This window comes from Prionailurus bengalensis, chromosome E2, assembly GCF_016509475.1.
Source record: "Prionailurus bengalensis isolate Pbe53 chromosome E2, Fcat_Pben_1.1_paternal_pri, whole genome shotgun sequence".
NCBI lineage: Eukaryota > Metazoa > Chordata > Mammalia > Carnivora > Felidae > Prionailurus > Prionailurus bengalensis.
In genome coordinates, this window is record NC_057352.1 from 45,380,134 (window position 1) to 45,392,043 (window position 11,910).

At 37.2% G+C, this 11,910-nt stretch overlaps 1 protein-coding gene across 10 annotated transcripts in view; it reads left to right on the top strand.

Annotated features, from left to right (window-relative positions):
• NFAT5 (nuclear factor of activated T cells 5) overlaps positions 1-8,679 on the top strand; it is a 118,229-nt gene extending 109,550 nt beyond the window's left edge. For all 10 annotated transcript variants that reach the window (XM_043599539.1, XM_043599536.1, XM_043599538.1 and 7 more), the window contains one exon: positions 615-8,679. The gene's annotated coding sequence lies outside the window, so the exon portion shown is untranslated. The remainder of the gene's footprint in view (positions 1-614) is intronic.
• The last annotated feature ends 3,231 nt before the right edge of the window (positions 8,680-11,910 follow it).

The following is an 11,910-nucleotide window of genomic DNA, read 5'->3' on the forward strand; positions in this document are numbered from 1 at the left end:
TATTGAAAAGCATCAATAAATTTTATTATTCTTATCAGATTTAGGTTTAAGTAATAACACTTTTTAGACCCTACTCTTTTGAAATACAGCTTTCTCACAAGATGGTATTTTTAGGGACACTTGGGTGGTCCATCTCTTGATTTTAGTTCGGGTCATGATCTCATGGGCTTGTGAGATCGAGCCCCACATCAGGCTCTGTGCTGACAGAGTGGGACCTGCTTGAGATTCCCTCCTCTCTCTCTCTCTCTGCTTCTCTCTCTCTCTCTCTCTCTCAAAATAAAATGTAAGATGATACTTTTTAAATCTGAATAAATTATTCTGGATGATAGCTTGTGGTCATAGTATTGATGCTAGGCAATCCTTTTGGTTCTAAGTTTCTTCACCACGGAATGACAGAACACCTGATCAATGTACTATTGATTGGATATAATTAAGTCTTATTTCTCCCTTCCTCAAGAAATAAATACTGAGTCAGGAAAGTGTGTGGAAGTATAAATATGATGCAGTATCATTTATAGTATTGTAATATACTTTGGAATCTTTCAGGGTAACAGGAAATTTATAATTTTGTTCCCTCCTTAGTGAGTTATATTCAACTTCTTCTTCTTTTTTAGAAATTCCATGAAGAAAATTCTGATTCCAAGATGTCCTGAGATCATGTGATTCCATGAGGATTTTTGAACTGTTACTTTAAAAACAAAACAAAGTATGAAAAACTGTGATTGAGTAAATGGATAGATTTTACTCTTACTGCAAAAAAGCACACCTGTGCTGCCTGTTGCAGTGATTAGCCACCGTTGTTAACATCTTAATATTTTATATTCCTAATAACAGTGATGACTGAGAATCTATTTGAGTTTCCAGCTGACAGAATTAATTGTTGCTATTTTCCTAGGCGCTATTTCTTTGAAAGTATAGTTCAAATTCAAAAGCTGGACTGCTCAGTTATTATTGCTATTAGAAAATAGTTCATATTGTCATGTTTACTTTTGTTCTTCATTCATATTTTCTTACCTGCATTGTTTTAGTCAAGTAATGGCTTTTGAAAAAGGAAAGTTCAAATAGTAACTAAAAGTAAGGCTGTGGTTTTCCAATATAAAAAGCACAGCTATTGGCCAAAATGAAGGAATCTTTTTTCAGTTTTATGGAGAAACTGAAGGGGTAACATTCTGACAAGTTAACTGTAGTAAGAGCTCTACACAGATAAGAGGCCTCTTTATTACAAAGGCAGACAACACACAATCTAGGAACAGCTGAAATGCTATTGATTTTATTTTCCAGAGAGTTGTTCATTCTCTGTGTTTCTATTAAGGGTTTTAGCCATACCTGAGCAGAGAAAAATGATTATCTTGCTCTATCAAAAAAATGAAGGGGTTAATACATGGTAAATTGTGTTCTGATATCCTCCTATAGCAGTTAAAACTGACAGAGCAACTTCAGTCTGTTTTCTTCTTATCCCCGTCTTGGACCGGTGTTCCCTTTTTATGTTCATTTTTATTATTCTCCCCCTCTTCTTCACTTTATTTTAGACAATTAGTAATATACTACGAGCTTTGTGACCCTGTAGCAACTTAAAGGGAAAGGCCGCTTTGGTCTGGGGTAACCCAGCAACTCCTGCAGCACAGGCAGGGTGGGGGGCCACTCTTTTAGGAGTGAGGGGAGCTGATTCCTGAGAAACAAGAAACAATGCATTTTTTTCCCCATGAACGGTGCTGTCCTGAAGTCTTCAAATTTTTCCCTCTAATAGGAAACAGTGTACATTTTAATTAAAAAAAAAAAAGCAAACTAAAATTTCTTGAAACATCACTTCTCCCTAAACTGCAGTGAGTGTAATTCACTTGTCACCTCAGTGCTTTACAGTTTGAAGTGGTCACTTATCTGATGGTTCCCACAAGCCTTAGGCTTTACAGGGTCATATCATTGACGTAAAATGAAGAATTAACTTGTGTTACGTCTCTAGAGAGCAAAATTACACACTCCAGAATTTGCAGTTGCAGTTGTAGCATTAGTTACACAGTTTTGGGTGTTCTTGCCACCCACGGGATGCCTGCTTCTCACGACAACCTGTCGTTTGGGCACGTGCTTACGTCTCGTTTTCCTTTTGGCATGTAGAAAGCTGTTTATACAGTTTAAGGCCAAATTGTGTGTGGCTTCTATATGTAGATAAGATGTTTTGGTATTCATGTCTGTTTCATTTATTTTTATTAAGTGTACAAAAAAAATAGCCTGTTAATTATTTGTTGAAGGCTACTTTTCTGTTGTGTTTTTTTTTTTAATTTGTTTTCTATCCTATACATTTAGTTGAACTTTGTGGAATTGTGGTGTTGGTTTTGTTTATATAGCCAGATTTTTTTCCCCCTTTTTGTGGTCCTCCTTAGTTCTTTGAATGTGCTCTTCTCCTAATTTGTTTTTTCTCTTTGTTCTTATATATTCTTCCCTCCACCCTGACCCTTTCTTTCTTTCTCTCTCTGATTGAGAGGCATTGAATTACGTTTTCAGTAGTACAGGCTTCTTGCCGATATGAAGGGAACTTTTCAGAAAGAGACCTACTCTGGGTCATTTACTTTTGAATACAGTTTTCAATCGTTCAAGTTTTGGATGGTTTATATCTAATGTGTGTTTCATTTTTTTGGAAAGCTATATTTTGTATTTAGGAAATGGTATACTATTTTGCTATTTGTACTGAGTGAGTACATTGGCATAAATATAGAAATTTATATATATACATATATATAAACTATTCTTTTTTTGCCACACATTTTTGTGGTAAATTTGTGAGTTTGTCTGATGTTCTACCACAACGTGGCGTCTGATAACAGTGAGGGGGGGTTTGTTATGTCTTTATTGAGTATTTAAGTATCTTTTGAAACAAATGACCTGTTCATCTGTGGCCATTCCATCAGGCAGTTCCTTGATGTTATTAGTGGGCTAAAGGCAGCTTACTGTGTGTTTGCTGGATCTTTCACTCAGCAAAATGTTAGAGTAAGGAAACCCATCAGGCAATTGTGTCAGATGGTGTTTCATGAGAATGAGCCATTCAGTCTTTGCTCACTATATATTTAATATTTTATTGTTGTTATTGTTATTATTAATTGGCTTTCTGTATTCTATGCCTTTTATTTATAATAACACTAAAAAAAACCACAAACCATGTTTGTAATTTTAATAACGTTTTCCCCATCTTGTAATATCCAGAGCTACTTTATAGATTCTCTGAACCAAAAGCATTTTCCTCAATAGATCATCTCTCCCCACCGCATCAGGGAAAATTACCCAATATAGTTCAGGTTATGAGAAGGACCAGCCACACAATCCAGTGCTTCAGTTTTAACATGTAAAACTCTAACTGCAGAGGTATAAAGAGGTATAAAGAGCTTACCCAGCAGGTATAAAAATAAGAAGTAGAAATAAAATACTGTAAGTTTATTTCTGAGTTTTCTGACTTTTTTTCTAAGAGATTACACAGGAGACTCAGGAAGTTTGCTCACCAAGTTTCAACTAGAATGTTTCTTAGCACTGCTCTGTGGATGAAGTGGTGGCAAGAAGACTGGCTTGTGTGCTGACTTCTGTTCTGTTGTTTCGCAAGAGGCTTATCATCGTAAAATGCTGATTGCCAATGCCAAGTTACCAGGGACCAATTTTCTGTTTTATAGTATCTAAGTTTAGAACAGAACATACACCTGAACTGTAGTGGCTTGATTGGATGGAGGCAGAAAACCCAAATTTTATTTTCATAAATTTTGTGGTTATTTATACAAGGGCTGTGCTATGCTACCACATTCTTATTCAATAATGATGGATATTTTTTTTAACATCGTTAAATGTTCCCTACCCCTAAAGGTCACTGTTAAGTACAGCATTCTGACTATTTGGTTACAAAAGACATTTGTCTTCTTACTGAAGAGTTAGCTCAGTGGTCAGTGGTTGATACGTGTGCTAATAATACAATTTCCAGATTAATGTTACAAATAATAGCGATCTATGAGAGAGACTCCATGAGCCAGCAAAGGCCTTGGAAGCAACAATTTATTAAATTTATTTATGGCAGAAGGACCTAAATAAACTCTGAACCTTTTTTTAGTCCTTTATATTGTTATATTCAGTTGCTCTTGCTTTTAGCAAATCACCTTAATGCTTGGAGCTTATCTTTCTGTGTGTGTGTGTATGTGTGTGTTATTCCTTATTGTCATTCCATGATATATCCACACCAACAGGGGAGAAGACAACTAGAAATCATATTTGCCTCAGAGCTTTATCATGTTACCTTTGTAATTAGAGCAGCCAATGCAAATCAGTTTTTGCCAGACTCTCTGGAACAGGTTTTTAAAGGGCTTTATTTATTATAAAAAGCAGAATTAATGAGGGACACCCCCCCCTTTCTTCCTTTCTTTTTGTGGTAATTTTGTCTATGCTGTAGTTGAGAATTGCATTGTAGTGCATTTCTTATCCATCAGAACCTCAGTTAATCTGCCTAGGAAAAATAATGTCAAAGCAAATGAAAAAAGTTCTATCTGAGTCCCCCTAGAACTAAAGTAATAATTCTTTTTGGCCATCTAAACTGTTTTGGACACTTGTTTTAGAAGAGTGAAATCTGTTTAGACAGATCAATAATTAAAGACCAGAATTAAATGCTTTAATAATCAAAGTCTCAAATTAAACGTGACTTATAAATCCTCACTAGGAGTAATTTGAGAATTATTCATCATTCTGATGAAAATTTCTGTTCTAAGATTTATTAATTTTTTTCTAATTAATTGAAAACTTGATGAGGTCTGTTAGCTTTAGTTTCAAAAAACTTTTTTGACAAAAAAGTTATGACCACAGGCTTCATCCCTAACCTGTACAGCCATGTTCTGTCTGCACACCTTATTTGGAGGGACTCCATGAAGACAAAGACTGTATAGTTCAGCAGCTCTATTAGGAAAAAAACTCAGAGCACATTCCCTACTAAGTTAGGTATATCCATATTAAAAAGAGGTTTTCTCCTCCGCTTATTTGTGTCACTAGAGCTAAATCGTGGACATAATGTTCACAATGCAGTAAATATCAGAGTAATTCCTATGGCATCATTTGTGAATTGCCTCAGTACTCTAATTCTTTAATTCCCATTTATTTTCATGCCATTCTAGCCTCATTCATTAATAAAATTCTATTTTTACTCCACTATCTCTCTCAGAAAAAATTTTTTAATTAATATTTTATATCTAGACTAAATGCATATGGAAAAGTGCCTTTCTACCATAATAGTGCCCCTTTCTTGTAATTTCATTTTTCACTATTGCCAAAAACAAATAAATTATTCAGTGGCCCCATCTTTCAGTTATTTCATTTAGCATTCTTTTCTCCATTTTTCTAACACCAGAGAAAACAGCTTCCTAAGTCTTTCCCTTTGGCATAAGAGTAACAGAGAGATACATTGCTAGAATTGTTCCTTTGGGGGAGGGTAAATAATAGATTATAGAATTAGGGGCGCCTGGGTGGCCCAGTCACTTAAGCGCCAACTGTGGCTCAGGTCATGATCTCACAGTTCATAAGATCCAAGCCCTCCATCGGGCTCTGTGCTGACAGCTCAGAGCCTGAAGCCTGCTTCGGATTCTGTGACTCCCTCTCTCTCTCTCTGTCCCTCCCCTGCTCGCACTCTGTCTCTGAAAAATGAAATAAACATTAGAGTTACAGTGTTGAGGCTTTATATAAATTATCTAAATTTGACTTCATATCGACCAACTAATGATAGGTCTTATCTGAATGCTAATGAAAATTTTATTGTCTGTGAGACTCCATGCACACAAATGTTTGTAGTTAAATTTCAGGAAGGAAGTATTTAAAACATCTTCTCTCATCTTACTTAGAAAAAAATAAATCACTGACACAAAATTTAGATAAAACCTGGTAAAGTCCATTTTTCTAACTAGACAACGCCATGGAATTCGTCGTAGTGCACTTCTTGCCTATCAGAACCTTTGTAATCTCTATGAAAAATAGTGTCAAAGAAAATGAAGAAGTTATATTGGAATCCCTCTAGAACAAAGGTAATAATTCCTTTCAACAAGATACGGTTGGATTGACTGTCCCTCTGGTTTTGTTATTTTGCCTCTGTCCTGGCTCCTGGCTGCAGTGGTGATGCTGAAAGAGAGGGCATCACAGCGGTAGCTTTGGGATAGAGCTTCTTTCCCCCCTGGGTATTTCTTTGACTTAGTGGCACTGAAAACTGCAGGCTTTTATGCAATATTCTTAATACCCTAATGATATTATGCACTTTAATCATTCCAAAGAAGTCAAGAATGCTGTATAGTGATGATTCCTTCTTAATGAATACATCTTAACTATTTGTATCCCTTTTTATTTTGGATAGTCAGCTTGGTGTAAGTGTTCTGTGAATATTTTCTAAAATGACTGTATCGTAGGACTTAAGACTTTGAAATGTAATTGACTATGTGGAGAAATGATTACACTTCAGCAAACCATTTTAGAAATATTAATGTTCAGCTTGCTAATGTGTATGTTTGAGACTTAATTAAAATCAGCCCTCTTCCAGTATTTTGTGTTTTGTCTGTGAGAACATTGTAGTGTATAGTTTTTTACATATAGAGTGTAACCAGTGGTTTTCAAAATATGGTCCTCAGCCCACCAGCCAGCATCAGTATCACTTGGGAACTAGGTAGAAATGCACATTCTGGAGCCCTGTCATAGACATACTGAATCAGAAACTTTGGAATGGGGCCTAGCAATCTGTGTTTTAACAAGCCCTCCAGGTAATTCTGATGTATGCTCAAGCGTGAAAACCACTGGTGTAAATGGTATACAGTAAGATCTAGAAAGGTTTTTCCCCCTACTCATACAAATAGTTATATATTGTTCTTTATGTAAATTCAGCTTAACCTGGTTATCCGTAATCATTTATTGGCAATGATAAGTTATTCTTAGTACTGTCTATAGAAATATAGTATATTTTATATACATATACACTTAGTCTAGTTATTGATAATTCAGTTAACTTAGTTTGGCATTTTCCTACCATTTACTAAAAAGTTTACATTAAATGACTGATTTAAATATATAGGTGCAATCTTCTATATTTCTTTCAATTGTTATGACATTTAAGTAGCTAAAACAATTGACGGGTGCTACAGTCTCCTGTTTATCCATAAAATGGGTACCTTGTGGGCAGTGATAACACAAGCTTTCTTTTCATTGCCTCTTACTTTACCAGCAGACCACAATTTTGGTCTGGCTAGACCAACTCTCGGAACATCATTCCTTGTATTTGTATTTGTATCTGAGATATTAAATAAGATGGCTGGCCAGGTCAACATAGCACCTTATTTAATTTCTTTTTTAAATCAATAAAACTTATTTAAAAGTAGCTTGGTTTGTATGAGAACTGATGCAGTAGAGATATAGCTATCCTTGGAACTTATGCTTCAGACACGCATTATTTACTAAAATAAATATTGGACAAGACAGTGCATTATTAATCTGGGCATTTCTCCCTTCCCAATTATATGCCTCATGGTAAATATAAACTAACAAGATAAGTAGATTTATTTGTTCATTTTAATTTCGTGTGTAATTTAGTACCTCCATAATTGCTGTAATCTTCCTTCCACTGTTTACAAATCACCAATTAATTAACTCATGGAAGAAAAAAGGACACTCAAATTAAAAATAATTGTATATTCACTTTATAAAAATCACCACTGCTGTCTTTGCTTAACACTAGCAGTGGAAGTGTAAGTGGCTTACTCTACAAACCTTGGTGCTGGCAACACTTAGGCAAACTGTGGGGAGATGCTCTAGGTACATTCCTCCTTTCGTGTTCCCTTTCCCCTCTTCCCCAGTTGATTGCATAATGTATTCCTGTGCCCAAAGAATTCTATCATGGTTCTATTTGACTCCAACTTGTAGTGTCTCTTTTAGAAGCCCCATGTTTAGCCATATTATCCCTGTTCTTTTTCTTCCCCAGAAGAAATTTGGTGTGAACTAGTTTATAGAGTTGGCTTATTATTTTACCTAATGAACCTCAGGACAACGCGCACACACATATACATACACACACACCGTCTCAGATGTTTGAGGGTGGCTTTGGAATCAGACTGATGAGTCCAATGAAGAACTGTCCTGCACTGAAGGGTTTATGACTTTAGTAGCTACAAACTGATTCCAGTGACATTGAGTTAATTTCTTTTGAGCTAATGAATGTATCTGCTCGCCTTGTTTCCTTCTAATTGATAAGCTCCAAGTAGTTGCTACTCTTTTTGGACAATTTTACTGAGTTTTATTCACTTCTTTTATTAGTCTTTTAATTTAACATTTTGCACATATTTCATTAACCCATTCTCAAGTGGTTTAGCTACCATTCTGCCATTAAATTTTTTTAATTTAATTTTATTTGCTTGAGCACACTGATCAACCACTGAACTGCCTTCTTCCATTGTCCTGCAATGAAATAAGGATTACATTTTTGTGTATATGGCTTTCATAGTTGAGATTTCAGAGCACTGACACCAGATATTTTCAGTTTGTTCTCTGGGGGAATTTCATTTGCATCTATGTTTTTAGCTATCTGTGATAACTTGTTAAATATTAAAAAGATATTTTGCTTCTATTGGAACATTTGTATACTCGCAACTATATTTCTGTAAACAGCTGCAGTCAGAAATAAAACATTGAAAGTTTTCATTTTGCGGTGAGTAGCTGTCGTTTTTTCCTCAGACTTTGTGAATGAATTCATATCCGTGAATGTCAGTGTTGAGCAGCATGAGCCTATGGCTGAAATTATAAAATCATTAGGAAAAGGTATGAAATATAGTTGGATTTGGAGCAATTACTTTGCGCCTCCTGTTTTGCCAGGCAGTGTCGTAGCATCTAGTGTGGTAGCAAATCATGTAGCATAAAGGTGCTTTTGCTGAAAACCAGATCTCCCCAGCCCTCAGCCTCAGTCCCACACCCAGAGGCATTCTCTTTTTGTTCTTCCGTCTGTTATCTCCACATATATCAGTTGGTGTTTACCAAAATGTATATATAACATATCACTAGTGGTATTCAAAATGTTACGTGAGTAGACATATATGCCTTTGTGTGTTAGAAAAACATATATCCACCTACTAGACTGTGGGGAAATGTAAGTGACATTAAAGACAAATATTAAATACTAATACAGATGGAACATGGATATCATGAATTTGATCTATAAATAACTGAAGCTTAAGAAGCCCTGCTTTCAACAGTATGCTTACATCTTCTTATCACATATAGACTTTGCCTGTTGATTCTGTGAAGGTGACTGAATTTTTAACATAACCAAATGTATACACATACATGAGTTGTCATTTTAGGAGGCTATATATTTCCTAACAATGCTACCATTGTTCTATATGTACTTAAAAGTTGTCTTCTGGGGGGTGCCTCAGTGGCTCAGTCTTAAGCATCCAACTTGATCTCAGCTTAGATCTTGATTTCACAGTCATGAGTTCAAGCCCCTCATTGGACTCCACTGGATGTGAAACCTGCTTTAAAAAAAAAAAAAAAATGTTGTCTTTTGGCATTTATTGACTTCAACAGCCCTGGAAAGGAGTGATAACCAAATGAAATTTATTAAGTATAAATGTCAAAAATACTTGGGTCCAAAAATGTGCCTTTGTGGGCAAAACACTGATGTGACGATGGGACTGTAAGTGGCTGCAACCTGGCTTACATAATTCAAGGTACAGTGTCCACAGCAAGGGAGGTGGTTGTCCCGCTTTACTCCGAGCTGGTGAGAGTACTACTCTCTCATATTGTAAGGAGCAAACACATTCTCAGCAGCCATGTAATCAGGCCTTTAACAGAATTGGAACATCATTTATCCCTGCTCAGGACACAACAGGGACTCTGGAAATATAAAAGTAGCTACAGTTTCTCAACCGCAACACTTAATGATCTTGTTCTCAAGAAGAGGTATTGATTGCTACCCCTGTGCTCTATTGCATGGCGCCATCGTCCCTGCTTCTACGGAGGCAATAGAATACAGTTTTTAAAAGCCTGGGTTCAGGGTACCTGGGTGGCTCAGTCGGTTGAGCATCTGACTCTTGATTTTGGCTCAGGTCATGATCCCAGGGTTGTGGGATCGAACCCCGCATCAGGCTCCACTCTGAGCGTGAAGCCTGCTTAAGATTCTTTCTTTCCCTCTGCCCCTCTCCCCCACTTGTGCTCACTCTCTCTCTCTCTCTCTCTGTCTCTCTCTCTAAAATAAAAATAAAAGCATAAGCTCTTGAGTTTGCCCACCTGAGTGGAGTTCTGGTTCCTACACATGCCATTTAACCTCTCCATTTCTCAATCTCCTTATTTATAAAGTAGAAACAAAAGCAAAACCTCTTAGGGCTATTGCAAAAGCTAAGTAAATTAAGTCATGTAAAATTGCTTAGTTCCTGGTACACAGTAAGTACCCTGTTTTAGTATTTCTAGTCCTGACACTACTTAGCTCTTCTGTCCCTTGTGTACTAGATCCCATAAGCTTTGGCTTTTTCAAAGACCTGTTCCTTTAATTGTCCTCTTTCTCCAGGATCAAAACCTTTCCTCTCTGAGTCCTTCCTACTGGCATGTAAATGTGCTATAATGTCCCTTATCTCTTAAAAAATCAAATAACTTTCTTTGACCACACACCCCCGACCCTACACACACACACACACAGTTTCCAATCCCTCTTCTTCCATTCTCTCTTGAACCCATTCCAATCAGGCTTTCATCAAACCAGTCTCCTGAAATATCTCTTGTCAAAGTCACCAGTGGCCGCCATATGGCTATATGCAAAGGTCAATTCTCAGATCTAGCTTACTTGGCTTAGTATTGGACACACTTGATCACTCCGTATTTGAAACACTCTCTTCACTTAGCTTTCAGGACCCCACACTCAGCTCTCCTGCTCCACTGGCCACTTATTTTTCATTCTCATCTTCCTGACCGAACACTGGAGAGAACTAGAAGTCAATTACCAGATCTCTATGGTAATTCATATCCCAGGTAATGTCATCTGTGACATTGCTTTATATAATATCTGTATGTTGAAGATTTCCAGATGTGTACCTCCTACCATAATGTCTCCCCTAACACCAGGTCTTTTTAAAAAATTTATTTCAGAGAGAGAGAGAGAGAATCTCAAGCAGGCTCCGTGCGCAGCACAGAGCCCAACACGGGGCTCAATCCCATGATCCTGGGACCATGACCTGAGCTGAAATCAAGAGTCAGCCGCTCAAATAAGCCACCCAGACACCCTTCTATCGCAGTCTTAATAGACATCCCTCTCAAACATAAAATGTCTGAAATCAGATTTTGATTCCACCCTTCCTGATCCCAGCTTCTTCCCCGAATATGCTTTCCAGATTCTTGCTCACCTTAGCAAATGGGATGTAGCCAACCTTATAAATACATTCACTTCTTGAGACACGTGACTCAGTCGGTAGAGCATGCAACTCTTGATCATGGGGTTGTGAGTTCGAGCCCTATGTTGGGTTTGGAGACTACTTAAAATCTCTTTTAAAAATGAATAAATACATGCACTTCTCCACACCTCTATTGCTGTCACCCTGGTCCAAAGCATTTATTGACTAGCTTGTCACATTGTGCCACAATTCTCCATGCTTCCATCATTGCCTTACGCTTGGCTCCTCACCTACCAGCCAAACAGGAGTCAGATTATGCTATACCTCAGCCCAAAACTCTTCATGACTTCCTATCTTTATATTCTTACAGCACTTAGGAGGCTCCGTCTCCAGTCCCAGCTGTGTCTCTGGCCTAGCCCTCTCTCCCCTGCTCTGCTGTAGCCACTAAAGTCCTCTCTTTTCCTGTTATGCGTGTTCCTGCCTCAGGGATTTGCACTCTGACGTCACTCCTGCCCGGAGTGCCTCCCTTCAGGCATCTATATCTCTCTCGCTT